The following is a 14,901-nucleotide window of genomic DNA, read 5'->3' on the forward strand; positions in this document are numbered from 1 at the left end:
GAAAGAAAAAAAATAAAATTATTATTATCAGAGTTGAGCCAATATTTACCACATTTGATACTCTTCTGTATTTGCCATCCTTGTTACTACTTCCTTTCTGTCTTCTCTTTCTGCCATCTGTGGATTTAATGGAACATTTTCTAGAATTCCACTTTCTCTCTCTCTTTTTTAAACACATCATTATATCTCTTTTTCTCTTATGTTTTTAGTGTTGTTCCTGCATTTGTAATACAATGCAAGTCTGCTTCCAAATAACCCTCTACCACTTCTCGGGCACCTCATATAAAATCTGAATTCCTGTATCCTTGCTGTCGATAATTTTACTCAACCGTAAGCTTCAATCATTGAATTCATTGTTGCCACCAGTATTTTGAATACACCATTAACTGTAAGATTAGGTAAGAATAATAAAACAGTGATTTTTAAATTTATCCTTCACCTGTTCCTTTTCTAGTTCTCCTCCTTTCTTTACACAGATCCTACTTTCTGACTCAAATAATTGTCCTCTCTTTGAATAAGCCCTTTTAGTATTTACTGCAAGGCAAACCTACTGGCAATGGGTGCCTTCCATGTTTGCACGTCTGGGAAAGTCTTTATTTCTCCCTCACTTCTGAAGGATAGTTTCAGTGACTACAGAATTCTGGATTGGTGATTTTTTTCTCTCAACACGTTAGACATGTGGTCCCTGCTCCTCTCACTTGCGTGGTTTCCAAGGCGGGGCCCACTGTAGTTCTCGCTCCTACTCTTGCATAGCTATGATGTTGTTCCTCTGACTTATTTCAATACATTTCCTTCATCTTCGTTTTTTGCAGTTTGAATGAGATATGTCTAGGTGTAGACATTGGGAGAATTTGTCCTCCTAGGTGTTTTCTAGAAAGATCTGAGATTCAACAGAATTTAAGATCCGTAAAGTAAATGACAACTATGGAGCCAGTCAACAGAAATGTAATGTGGACTGCATATAATTTTATTTTATTACTATTTTTTTTTAGAGAGAGAGATGGGAGGAGGTCCAGAGGGAGAAGGAGAGAGAATCTCCAGCAGACTCCCTGCTGAGTGCAGACCCGACACAGGGCTTGATCCAGAACCCTGATATCATGACCTGAGCCAAAACCAAGAGTTGATGCTTAACCAACTGAGCCATCCAGGTGCCCCTGGACCAGATGTGCTAACCTTACCACATTTGGAGATTTTAGAAATCACTTAGAAAAATACTGATAATCTAAAAGTAAGCGATGAACACAGAATATCAACCCAAGTTTACAAAGGAATGAAGAAGAGACACAAAGAGCTTATATGCACCCGAAAAGATACACAGCCTTATTTGTAATTAAATACATACAAATAAAAATAAATTAAATACCTTCTCACCTGCCAGGCAGACTTTGTTAGGATGACAGTGGAGATGTTATAGCCAGAAACACTCCTGCAAAGTGGTTGGTTGTGAAATTGGCACCATCCCTTTGAGAGTGATTTACAGTCGTTTATCAAAAGTTGTTGAATGATTTACATAGTGATACAGCAGATCCACAAAAAGTTCTGCTTGTAGTCCTTGAACAGATCCACTTAGAGTACAGGAGCCATTCCTGGAGTGAGGCAGCCTGGACCCCTCCATAAGTAACTGATTACTCTGAACCCAAAAGCGAAAGCTATCGGGATTAAGGATTCCTCCTCCATCCTTGTGACAGCTCTGTCACAAGGATTAATTCAATTGATGGGATGCACTCCTCTTGTTCTCTTCACCCGACTTCGGGCTCTCCAATATTCCTGCCCCCAGAAGGTGCACGGATGGAGCTGGAGCTGCTGGTGCAGGGTCCGGAGGAGGGCTGGGGAAGTGCTGTGCAGTCTCAGACTGAGCCTTGGTTAGAACAGGACGGTGACAGGGTTGGGGCTGGGAAGTATGCCCTTCTCTCACCTGGGATAATGCTCTGGTCATTTTTTTGTTTACATTTTTAAACTGATTTATTTTAGAAAATTTATCTTAGAGAGTCGTCATTGCCATGGAGAGTGTTCTGTGTTATTTTACAGGCTTTTTTTTTTTTTTCCCCACAATTACTTTACTTTTTTTTTTTTTTTTCACTTCCTCCTGTAAGAGCCATGAGGGGAACTTCCTTGGATCATTGTCATGAGAACCTGATGGGGAGCTAGGACATGAGATCCAAAAAAAGTTTGGAGGACCCTCAGCCTCCAGCAGTTTGGATGAGTTATTACTGAAAAGTCCCTACGATGTTCACGGCTCCACGGGCTTCAGCTCCAGACCCCAGTGAGCACACCTGAGCTGTTCCTCCTGATTTTGTGGTGACACTGCCCTGAACACTCACCTCCTGGGGGTTCCAAGAAAAGCCACTGGAATGTAATATGTTGGCTTTTTCTTATTGTGGGGATGAAGGTGATGGACTCCAAGCTCTCCATATCCAGGAACCAGAACTGACATTTCATCAGGAAATGTCTACATCACCAGTGCATTTGGATTTACATTAATACAAGGAAAGAGAAGATGACACAGTGTTTTTCCTATAATAATTGAAAAAACAGATTTATTCCATACCTGAACACAAGCAAGCAGAAGAACCCGTCACAGAATGGAGTTGGTGATGTCTTTCACTTGCAAAAATGTGTTACAAGTCCAGGGAGTGCATTTCCAGATTCTGTAGACACAAAATATTGAACTCGATGCCCTCAATTCTTCCTATATATTCTTCTGCTGTAATATCTTCATCAGTAAGTGCAAGTATTTCCTCTAGTTTCTAAAATTTCTCATTAAAGCTTGCCTCATTTTCTAAGTTTGTGATTTTAAATTTGGGCAATTCAAACCTTTTGAAATACCTCTATAAAAGTATTTATCAGGGACGCCTGGGTGGCTCGGTGGTTGAGCATCTACCTTGGGCTCAGGGCGTGATCCTGGAGTCCTGGGATCGAGTCCTATATCGGGCTCCCTGCAGGATCCCCGGTTCTCCCTCTGCCTGTGTCTCTGTCTCTCTGTGTGTCTCTCATGAATAAATAAATTAAATATTTAAAAAAATATTTAACAAAATTGGTCAGAAAATGAATATTTGTACGTCCTGATCGTCAAACAAATATCCTCAATTTTTCCAAAACAAACAAACAAAGAAATCATCTTGGAGTAAAAACTGAAGATGGAAAATTTCAACCAAACAGGAATTATCCATAAAAATCAAGCATCCTCAAATTAAAGCTTATAGTGGAAACTGTTTCACAATTGTAATTACATTGGTCATTCTCCCCCGTGTTTATAATGGGTTACAATACCTCAACTCGATGAGAAAAGCCAAGTACAAAATGTCAGGACTAAAGCCACATGAAGGCTCTTAATATTTGTGCTAATTTCTACCCCTCCGGCGTGCATTGTGAAACATCGGCTTCTTCTCAAGCCACCGGCACACCCATCCCCTGAGTCTCCAGTGGGCTGTAGAGAAGAAGCTTCAAGAGTTAAAGAATCATTCTTCTCTTCAATAACTAAAATAATGGAAACCACCATTTCTTTTCATGAAAACTGGGTAAAATGAATGCCTTTTTATTTTGGGAGTGCATCAGAGCGCGGTCACAGATCGAATATAGCTGTTTCTGGCCACTGTCTGTAGTGAGGTCTGTAATCAGGGAAGAGAGTGGGGGGGTGGTCTGCTTTCCTCACTCTCTGCCGCGCCCAACCTTTCCCCCGGTCACCGTTCCATAGAAATTAGAGCCCAGATCTCACTTCCGAAGCTGTGGTCTGAGGGTGCGTTGGGTTTGCAAACAGAAAGGGGCAATGGATTGAGGACTCGTAGACCTTCATCAGCACCCGCAACACACCCCACACCAGCCTCGTTTTCTCTCTGCCTTTATTCTTAGCATAATTCAAGGGCAGAAATATTGTCCTTCCTCCTTTAAAGGCTGTCTGTTGACCAGTGACTTCTGGGGGTTGCTCTTGGCTGATGGAACGTCTCTTCCTTAGGAGCAGAGATGCTAGGAAAACGCAGGTGTGTGGGCTGTGCAGAGCAAAGGGCCAGGCCCAGAGGACCGAGCACCGCCTCCGAGGTCACCTGCTGCAGAGAGCGTCACTCTGATGTGGCAGCCCAGGGTTGGTGGCTCAACAGCTTAGTCTGCTTTCCCCAAGCTGATGGCACTAGATGGATTTACAGACAGTTGGTCCTCTCCTACGTCCTCCTTGGAGGACGTTGACACACCTCCAACCTCCGCCTGCAAGCATGAGGCTGCTGCCCTCACCCATCATCCCGACGGCCCTGTGCAGAGCTGGGTTCCTCCCCGTCGTCTCTAGACCGTGTGAAAATGTCGTCTGGGAGCACATCAACTAGGAGCAGAGAGACGGGAAGGTGTGTGTCGGTTATCTGGTGCAATAAATCAAGAAACACAAAATGGGCCGCCCCGGTGTTCCTTTATTTGGGAGAATGTCCACTTTTACCGCCATTGTTTCAAGCAGGGGTTACGCCATTGGTCCCGAGGTGATACAGGAAGCTTTGCTCAACACATGGAGCTACACGATCTGGACCAGAGGACATTAGGGCACAAAAAGATAATCAAGTCAAAATAAGAATAACAAAACTGCACATGATACGGGATAAACGTTCTCTATAAGTGATTCTAAGACTGACTTTATTTATTTATTTATTTATTTATTTATTTATTTATTATTCTAAGACTTGGCTTCAAGCTTCATGGAAATGAAGGCAAGCGGCACATCTTCCTACATGTCTATGTCTAATGATGTGGAAAGAAGAAGTATGTCACCTCTTCCAGGGAGACCAAAATGTTATCCTTTTATTTTCCAAATAAAAGTTCTCAAACAATTTATAAAACGATTTAAAAAAAATAAAAAACATTGGATGGTGCCTGAGGATATCAGTAAAAACAATGTGAGTAAATGCGTTTCCATCAGTGGGATTTTCTGGTCCTTGGGTTTACTGGGGGATGAAATTTGGACAACCATTGGTGTAAATCCTTCTCCAGGCCTGGGAAGAAGATTGGGTGAAATGGAAAGAGCCCGGGGCTGGAAACCAGAACCCTGGCTTGAACTCCAGCTCTCTGAGGAGCGGGACACGCGACCTTCATGAAGTCACCTTCTCTGTCTCCTTATTTGTCTCCTGTGTGCGTGACGCCTGCTCCTCATCAGCTTGGCTCCCTCCCATATCTCTAGCACCTAGAAAATCGCCGGGCACTGTAAACATTTACGCTGTCAATGTCTTTGTTGAATGAACAGATGAACCGAGTAACAGGGCACCAGATTTACAGGGTAGAAATATTCTCGCTGAATAGAGAATATCTTATAGATTGTTGACCGGGGGGGCCAGGTCCAAGCCCGGAATCGTTGTCATACTCCTAGGTGTCTTCATCTACTGGGGCTGCCATAGCAAATGCCATCAACTGGGTGGCCTGGACAGTGGACATTTATGCCTCCCAGGCCTGGAGGTTGGATGTTCGAGATCCAGGCATGGGCAGGCCTGGTCCATCTCCTCCCTGGGTCCTCACAGCATCCTCCCTCTGTGTGTCTGCCCTGGCGTCTTCTTCTGAAAAGGACACCAGTTGTAATGGAGCAGAGCCCACCCTAGCGAGCCCAGTTTGCCTTAATTACCTCTTTAGAGGCCCTTTGTCCAAACACAGTCCCATCGAGGGTTAGTGCTCCAACATACAGATTTGGGGGAGGATATAGTTCCTTCTATAGCACAGGTAACCGCATGGAGAGCTAATTCCATGGCGCTCCAGTAGCTCAGCAAGTAGGAAAACAAGCAGTCCAGTGTCATGGGGCTGTAAAATGAGGCAGGATAAGGAATAATCCCATGGAATTCCAGAAGATATTCAGAAACTGAATTGTAACTATTAAACCCCAAAATGCACATTCCTGGCCACAGTTCTTTCTAATGCAGGTGGTATGCGCGGAGGTTAGAGTCGAGGCAGAGTTTTCTCACCATAATAACACATCTATAAGAGTGGAAACATAATTCTAGCTTTATTTCCTCATTGCTCAATGCTCACATCCTTCAATGCTTAGGATATTTTGAAATTCAGAAAATGTCCTAAGACTAAATGAAAACCCATAAGTCAACGCAAGAAGAGCTCCCAGCACCAAGCTGAAATAATTAGAAGTCAAGAAAAGCCTTAGAAATGATGAAAAACGACCCTTATTCTTTTGCCAATTTGTGTAATTTCCCCAAAGTCGGTGAACATCCTACGATCTACTAAAATCCATGGGTCAGTTCTACTCCTTACCCCCTCAGCACGCCTCAGCTCGCTCCTCCGGCGGGCGTCCCCGAGAGCAGGAACGGACGCCCAGCCGTTGACGCCCAAACCATCAACTTCACACCGGCTCTTCCCGGTGAGCAAGGTCCTGACCCAAGTGTCGCATCTGCCATCCGTCACAGGGACCTGGGCCACTGTTCCCGCTCGGGGACCCGGCTCCGGCTGCCCTCCCTCCACTCACACGAGGGGTCCCGGGGTCCCCTGATGAGTGGGGATGCAGGACAGAGTAAGGAGAGGGGCCGAGGCTTCCTCTAGGTCACGAGCCCCTGTCCTGGAGCAGAGCGCGGCTTCCCGTCCCCCAGGTGCCAGGTCCGTGTCTTCTGAGCCACGAAGGGGACACGGGCCCGCGCTGCAGGGCTTTTTCACGTGCTTTTGCAGACAGCGACTTTGAGAGGACACACACTTCCCTGCACCCTTCCTCCTCCCAAAGGCCGGGGTGGGGCCCGGAGAGGCTCCCGTCATTTGGAGCAGTTCCCTCAGACCCTCTGCCTCTGGGCTCATGTGGAGCTGGGCAGCAAGAGCCCCGGGGACAACGGGCCGCCCTCACCTGTGGGGTCCCCTCATCACTCACCTGCCACTGTCCTCCACCCACTCGTGAAGCCCGGCACCTCGACCACGGTGTTCGCAGGGCCAGCAAGGGAAGGACCCTACCCAGCGGCCGGCCCGGGTGGAGGGTGACACGTGGGCACGGGGAGCACACCTGTGGGTCGCCCAGCTGGCCCTGCCGGGCCGTGTGCGGTGACCGCGCCCCCTTTGCCACCGGAGCGGGACGGTGTCCACCTGCGTCAAGGGAGGCGCTGTGGGCAGGGGTCCACCTGCAATGGTCACCGCTGTGCTGCCTCCACTTCCTGCACAGGTGGGCGGGCTCCGTCTGGACCCCAAGCCCCGCATCGGGGCTCCTCGGTTCCCAGGGAGGCCTCGGCCTGCAGCCCTGCAGGGACAGGGCCTCCCCTGCTTCTCTCGTGCGTGGGGGGCTTTCTGCTGCCCAGCACCTCACGGCCCCGGAGTCCAGCTCCTGCCTGAGCAGGGGGGCCCCAAGCCCCGGTGGGCGCACCTGCAGGCGGGATGCTCAGTGAAGAGGGGGTGGCCAACTGGAAGGAGGCAGAGACCACGGCCTGGCCCCGCTCCCCCCGGGAGCCCTGCAGAGGCCTGCAGGCCTGGTCAGGTGCCCCCGCAGGGCAGGGGTGCAGGCAGCTCTGCAAGGAGCTGTCGGGGGCCGGGCCGGGTTGTCTGCCCCAGGGGCTGGGGTCCCCTCTGCCAAGCAAGGAGAGCATTTGAGGCAAGTCAGTCCAAGATGCTCACATTGGAAGGACTTCCCCACCATCCTGAGCCTGTGCCCTTACATCCCAGGAGAAGGGACCCGGACTCTAGTCTCAGAGAACGTTCCAGAAGGTGAACCGGGCTGGGCTCGCCCCCCCCCCCCGGATGGTTTGCCCTGGCCCCCCCGGCCTGCAGGGTGGTCCTCAGGCCTGCTGCGGTCCTATATATTCACTTCGCATATTCCGACATGTAGCATTTTCATTTTTATCACTTATACAAAGCTTGTATTTCCCCTTTCACACAGGGTTGGTTAATGAGGCTTTCTTTCTTTTTCTTTCTTTCTTTCTTTCTTTCTTTCTTTCTTTCTTTCTTTCTTTCTTTCTTCTTCTTCTTTCTTTCTTTTTCTTTCTTTCTTCTTTCTTTCTTTCTTCTTTCTTTCTTTCTTTCTTTCTTTCTTTCTTTCTTTCTTTCTTTCTTTCTTCTTTCTTTCTTTCTTTCTTTCTTCTTTCTTTCTTTCTTTCTTTCTTTCTTTCTTTCTTTCTTTCTTTTTCTTCTTTCTTTCTTTCTTTCTTTCTTTCTTTCTTTCTTTCTTCTTCTTTCTTTCTTTCTTTCTTTCTTTCTTTCTTTCTTTCTTTCTTCTTTCTTTCTTCTTTCTTTCTTTCCTTTTTTTAATTTTATTTATTTACTCATGAGAGACCCAGAGAGAGAGGCAGAGACAAAGGCAGAGGGAGAAGCAGGCTCCACTCAGGGAGCCCGATGGGGGACTCAATCCCGGGTCTCCAGGGTCACACCTGGAGGGGTCACACCAGGGTCTCCACCCACCCGGGTGCCCCTAATGGGGGTTTCCTAATTTTCAGATAAGAGTCACTATGTCCTTGGCTTTTTGTTTAGTAAATTCTAGCTTCATCACTTTGTGATCTCAGGATGTGTTCGTCAAGCGTCTCCTTTCTGCAAGTTGGCATTTTCTGCGTCACCAGTTTTTGTGAATGTGCACCCGAGGGGAGCGTGTGTCTCCAGCATCGAGCCACGGGGCCACGTGTGGACTCAGGGTTCACTCCCTGGTTGTATGGTCAGAGCTTCCAGCACCTTTTCCCCTGTGCACTGATCTCGGTCGTGTCCTCATCTGTCATTCGTGTGCTTCTAGGTCTCCCTCCGTGCATCTCTAGCGACATCGTCTCCGTAAGGCTGCGGGCTCACCCGACGCACAAATATTCATAAATGCCTTGTCGCCCTCATGGGTGGCAGCCGCTGGCATGAGAAACACCCCTCACGGTCACCTTTAGTGACACAGTAGCAATGGGGAAGCCCAGGCAGTCTGGAGTCCTGCTTTCTGCCTTTCCATCCTTGGTCGGCCCCCACTTTTCCTCATTTTCCTCATTCTCTTGGAGACGCTGCAGAGCTGGGATCCGTTTTGTGAATCAAATCGCACCTATTTCTACTTCCGTAGGTGAATGAAGCCCGGCCCCATTTATGGTTACGATTTGCTTGATCTCAACCCTGTCATGATATTTGAGATTTATCCCATTATATTTATCACCGTATTTTACAATTGTGTACATTTTGTCTTGTTTGTTCCTCTAGGGAAAAAAAAAAACTGTTTTTTGTGGGGGGGTACATCGAGAGGACTTTTACTGCAAAATAGTGAGAAGACGTACAGGTAGAGTTGCAGTTTGAGTGTTTTCCCTTGTGCATTCTAGTATGCTGAGCTCCCTGTTTGCTGTTGACATATCAGTAACCACCTGCTGTCCTCGGGCCGCCTCCAACACCACCCGCCGCCACAGGCCCAGAGCTGCCGGGATTTTACTCCTCCTCCTCCTCCTTCTTTCCCCATTTTTAGCTGCCTTGTTGCTACTTTTTTACAATCTGTGATTCTGTACGTGGACCGTGGACCAGCCATCCTCACCTCCTTGGGCCAGTCATCATGCACATTTGAATATTCGAACCGCCCCCCCAGGCTGATGCTGATGCTCCCCTGGTGCCCAGGTATTCCATGGGCGGACCACGGGCAGCCTCCCATGAAGCCCTGAGACCCTAGGGGTGCAAAACCGTTTCAAGGGGTCTTGATTTCTGGAGATAAAATCTCCGCCTCACGTCTGCTTTCCACTAGGCTGTTTCGTCTGTTTTTTTTTTTCCCCCAATGTGGCTCCATTGCAACCTTGCTTTGCATGTGAGTGTGGAGAAGTCCGATGCTTTACATTTTTCTTTTGTGAATTATTAATTCTTTTTGCCTTCAAGACTTGAGGAATTTTTGTTTGTTTATATTTACAGCTATTAGTTGTATTTGGATAGATCTTGTTTGTCCTTCTGGATTAATTTCTCTAGATATCTGGTCAACACTTTCAATGTGTAGATTTAGGTATTTCTCTCTACTATAGGCTTCCCTTGACTATAATTTTAAATATTATTCTTATTCCAAATGTTTTCTTTTTATTTTTTCTTTTTCTTTTTTAAAAAAATTTTAAAGGTTTTATTTATTTATTCATTAGAGACACACAGAGAGAGACAGAGACACAGGCAGAGGGAGAAGCAGGCTCCATGCAGGGAGCCCGAAGTGGGACTCAATCCCAGGACTCCAGGATCAGGCCCTGGGCTGAAGGCGGCACTAAACCGCTGAGCCACCTGGGCTGCCCCTCTTTTTCCTTTTTAGAGACTCGATGTGAACATCATTCTCTCTCTCTGAGAACTTTTACTTTTTTCTTGGTGTTATTTTCCTTGTTTTCCTGTCTTTCTTCAGTGCTTTTTATTAAAATTTCATTTTATTTATTTATTTATTTATTTATTTATTTGTTATTTATTTATTTATTTAAATTTCATTTTAGTTTGTTCTCTTTTAAAACAGCATGCACTTTATTTCTGAGATCAGCTTGTCCTTTTCTTGACTTTCTGAACTGAATCAACTTGAAAAGCAATTTCTCTGCTTTTGTCTGTTTCTTTTTACTATTATTTGAAATCTTTGCCTTTTTTGATTCAAGGTGGGTTTTCACACCTGTGTGCTTGCTGAAAATATGCACTTACGTCTGGAGTGCTGTGCTAGGCAGGCTGCTGGGGCCGCTCCCCAGAGCCCCAGTTCTACAAGGTGTGCTCTCCTTGGTGTGAGCGGGGTCTGGGAACATGACGGCACACCATTCCTATGATTATATTATGTTATATGGAAATAGGGATCTCACAGATGTGATTGAGGTCCTTAATTATTTGGCTCCGAGTTAATCAAAGAGACTTTATCTTGGGTGGACCTGAGCCAATGTCCTTAGAATAGACAGGAAAAACAGCAGGAGCTCCCCTGCTGTCCTGGAAGGAAGCAAAGAGAAGAGAACACTTTACATTTGGGATTTTATTTATTCTGTGCAGCAATATTCTTAGGTGAACACTCATCTTTTGAGGCTTAGAAAAATGCTATACAATATGTCGTGAATCAAGATGGAATTTTGTTGAGAATTGTATAGAAACTTTACTGGGAAGGGGTCTTTTCTCCTCCTACTGAGTATTTTCATTGTCTGATGAATATGCATTGAGAGCTTACTCTCAATCTGGACCAGGCAGGGTGCAAAGCACTTCGCCTATGTGATCACGTTGGCCACGTGCGATATTGTGGTTTGTAATAAGAAACATATAATTTAAAATATGTAATAATGTTGGTCTTGGTCCTCATTCCTGGCACAGAGCTCTTCAAACCCCTTGGAATTCCCTAAGTGGTGAGAGCATGAAGGTGTCTGTTGTTATGTTAATGGAGCGATGCTTGGAAAGCACCTAAGGATGGGGACTGGTTGCCAGGGGAACTGACCAGATTTAGAGGATTGGACTTCTTAATCTCCTCCACTGACCTCTGTCCTAGGAAAGGGGAATCAATCACCAATGGTCAGCGATTTAGTCTGTCATGCCTGTGTAATGAAACCTGCATGGAAACCCCAAAGGACAGGGTTCAGAGGGATTCCAGGTCAGCGAGCACGTGGAGATGCAGAGAGAGGAGACTAGTGTGTTCTGATAGGGGCACGGAAGCTTCCCCAGACCTTGCCCTAGGTTTCTCTTCCGTCTGGCGGCTCCTGAGTTCTATCCTTTTGTAATAAACTGGTGAGTAAAGTGAGTTCTGCGAGCTGCTCTAGCAAATTAATCAAACCCAAGGAGAGTCGTTGGAATCTTGGATCTGCAGAAGCACAGATGATCGTCTGCCCTTGACATTGACGCCTGAAATAGGGGAAAGGGAGTCTTGCATGGAGCCCTTAACCTGCGGGGTCTGATGCCAAATCCAGGCAGCTGGTGTCAGAATAGAGAACATTTGTAGGATGCCCAGCTGGCATCAGAGAATTGGTGGTGGCATAGAAAACCGTCATACGCTGGGTTTGGTGTGAAGACCCTTTCCCATACAGAGTCAATGGCATTAATACTCCACTTTTATGGTTAAAAAAATACACATCTATTATGTGGGGAACCCATGGTTTGAGGACAGATGTCTAGGTCTTTCCGAGCATATTTTTAATCACCCCCAAATCCTGTGTTTATGGCTCTTCTTGTCAGTGTCACCTTTTCTTGACCATGTGATTCATTACAGGTGACTTACTCAAGGTTGGACAGCCAGTAGATGGCAAGGCTGGATGTGAACTCAGGTCACTGACGGCAGCAGCTCTTTTCCCTCCACCAGTTATAACTATTCCCATTGGAAGAAGAAGATTATGCAAACGGGTTTCTGCAGCTGTTTTATACAAAGTGGGAAGCCCTAATGATCCTTGACGTTCCTCATTTCTTGTCTCATGACTTACAGATATTCTGTTGGATTGACTGGGGCCATGGTAGATTACTTATCAGCTTGATGGGCCTCTTGGGTCTGGGAAGACCAAATTATATTCAACTTTGGATTAGAGCAGTGTTTGATTGGGATGCGTTTAGCATTTCCCCTTTCTGAGTACATTCCACTCCTGCATTGCTATTACCAGAAAAGCTTTCTAAGCAGCTCACTGCTCTGGGCCGGACCATTTCCATGGCCCCACACCTGGGCCATGACTCACATTTACCAAGATGCCAGAGCCAGTTTTAAAAAAAGGATCTTTGCTATTGCCCTGACCTCCAAAAAGCCTGAGCAAGACCAAATTGTGTTTTCAAGAGCATTACTTTTTATCTTCCCCCAGAGATTGATGGTGCACAAGCACTATTTTTGCTTTCTCTTTCCATGCGAGTGTTGCTCTCTTGTCTCTTTTAGGAAGACATTCCCATATTGCCACTCCACAAAGGTAAACCTAAAAACATGGATGCAGAGGTGCTGACTTAGCAGCTGGGGCCTCACGTGGAGCCTCGCTGTGAATTCTGACCCTGCTCCAAACTAGGCTGCTGCAGCCTTGTCCAGAGCCCCTGCGTCTGTGTTATGGTCCCAGTGTCTCCTGGTTACACTCAGGGACGCGGCTTCTTCCTCGGCTGCGCTCAGCTCGCTGGTAAAAGATGCCAAAGTGAGCAAACTAACTTCTGTGTGGCACTGAAATGAGATTTTAATCCTAAGTGAATAGTTATAAGGTTCAATAACTTAATAACCCTACAGCAATGTTATCAACTTGCCTCTCAGCCTTTGGAAACAACCCATGTTTCTTATGCCACTTTCTCCAAAAATTTACCAATAGCTCCTACAAACATAAAGCAATCCAGAAACAATTGGATGAACTTCAGTCCTGATATTTGTTTTTCTTTCAAATTTTGCTATAGAACTTTTGAGATCAAGAGATGTATGACCGGCTTTGTAAGGAACACAGTTATAATCTCAGATTCAGATTAACGCAAGCGGAACTCTTGGAAGTAATTCTAGAGGTTTCATATCAGAGATAAAACAATCTTATGCTTAATATTAAATATTGTTATTCAGGTAAGTAACCTAAAAATCTAGGAGTAGTGACACATACTATGAACTTTTCAAACTATCTTTGTTACTTTGTGTGAAAGACAGGGATGGATTTTATTTTATTTTATTATTATTTTTTTTAATTTAAATTTTTATTTATTTATGATAGTCACACAGAGAGAGAGAGAGAGAGAGAGAGAGAGGCAGAGACACAGGCAGAGGGAGAAGCAGGCTCCATGCACCAGGAGCCCGACGTGGGATTCGATCCCGGGTCTCCAGGATCGCGCCCTGGGCCAAAGGCAGGCGCCAAACCGCTGCGCCACCCAGGGTTCCCCAGGGATGGATTTTATTAATGAAAAAGAAGAAAAAAAAGCAGCAGAATCTGGAATTACAAGGCTTGCAGATTAAATGTAGTGATGCAGCATCCAAGTTGTGCGAGAAGTGTTTTATTCAACAGATAACGTGTAGCAGCTGATCGGCGCCCATTCCTGGGCTCATTTCCAAGGGAAATGGGAACGCACATACTTTCTGGCCTCCACGTGTCATTTCCTCAGACCCACACTGTGATTAGTGAACAAACACAGCTTGGTGAGAAGGTCAGTCAACTAAGTCCATTCTGAGATCGACGAATGTTCACAAAACGTCATCCAGGACCACCAGTCCTGACCCAGAGCTCCATGTGGCCCCGCAGTAACCTGTGGATTTCCTCCTTCAATGCTCAAGACGAACCCCCACTGGGGACAAATGCGTAGGCGCCTCCGGAAGACCAGCCTCTGCTTTTACAATCTCTTACGGTTTTAGGAGGAAACGTGATCGAATTTCCTCTTTAATTCATACACGTTATGAATTAAAAGCTTTCAACTGAAAACATTTGCCTTGGTGACTCCAATAAGAAACATGTCCAGCAATATATGTCAAACCTTAAGTCTGCTCACTTGAGAACGTATTTTCTAACATCACGGAAGAAGCCTCAAACACCCCGACGTCACCTGTGAGAAGTTAGTTGTCTGGTAGCCCTCCCGCTGAGGTAGCCTTTGGGAATGTGGTGTCCAACACTGGGGTGACTTGAAGACTTTGTTCATGTGCCTTGGGAAGCCTTGGAACCACCTTCCCTTCTGTAGGTTCATGGGGCAAGAAGTTGACCCGAGTTGAGTGTACCAGGGAAAGGTAATGAGTGTCGCTGACTGGGGCCTTTGGGCTGGGAATGCAAAACTGCACCACGGCAAGAGGGGACAGGAGGCAGGCTGTCTGAAATGCATGAGTGATGGAGTAGCTTGGAAGGCATTCTTTCAAAAAAAAAAAAAAAGGAAGGCATTCTTTCCATAGTTCAACAATTCTCCCCTGATATGAGACCACAGTCCACAGGGAGGGGTTGCATCTATGCTCAGTAAAGGCAAGCATGCACCAAAGCCTTCAACATTCCCTCCTTCCAGGTTCTTTGTCTCACCGGCTTTGGCGGCGCCTGTCTCCTCTCTCCAGCCCAAACCTGGTGAAGTGGCTGCCCGCCTCCACTAGTCTCTAAGAGCATCCTCAAAAAAAAAAAAAAAAAAAAAGAGAGAGACAGAGAGAGA

The sequence above is a fragment of the Canis lupus genome, chromosome 16 (assembly GCF_003254725.2).
Source record: "Canis lupus dingo isolate Sandy chromosome 16, ASM325472v2, whole genome shotgun sequence".
Classification (NCBI taxonomy): domain Eukaryota; kingdom Metazoa; phylum Chordata; class Mammalia; order Carnivora; family Canidae; genus Canis; species Canis lupus.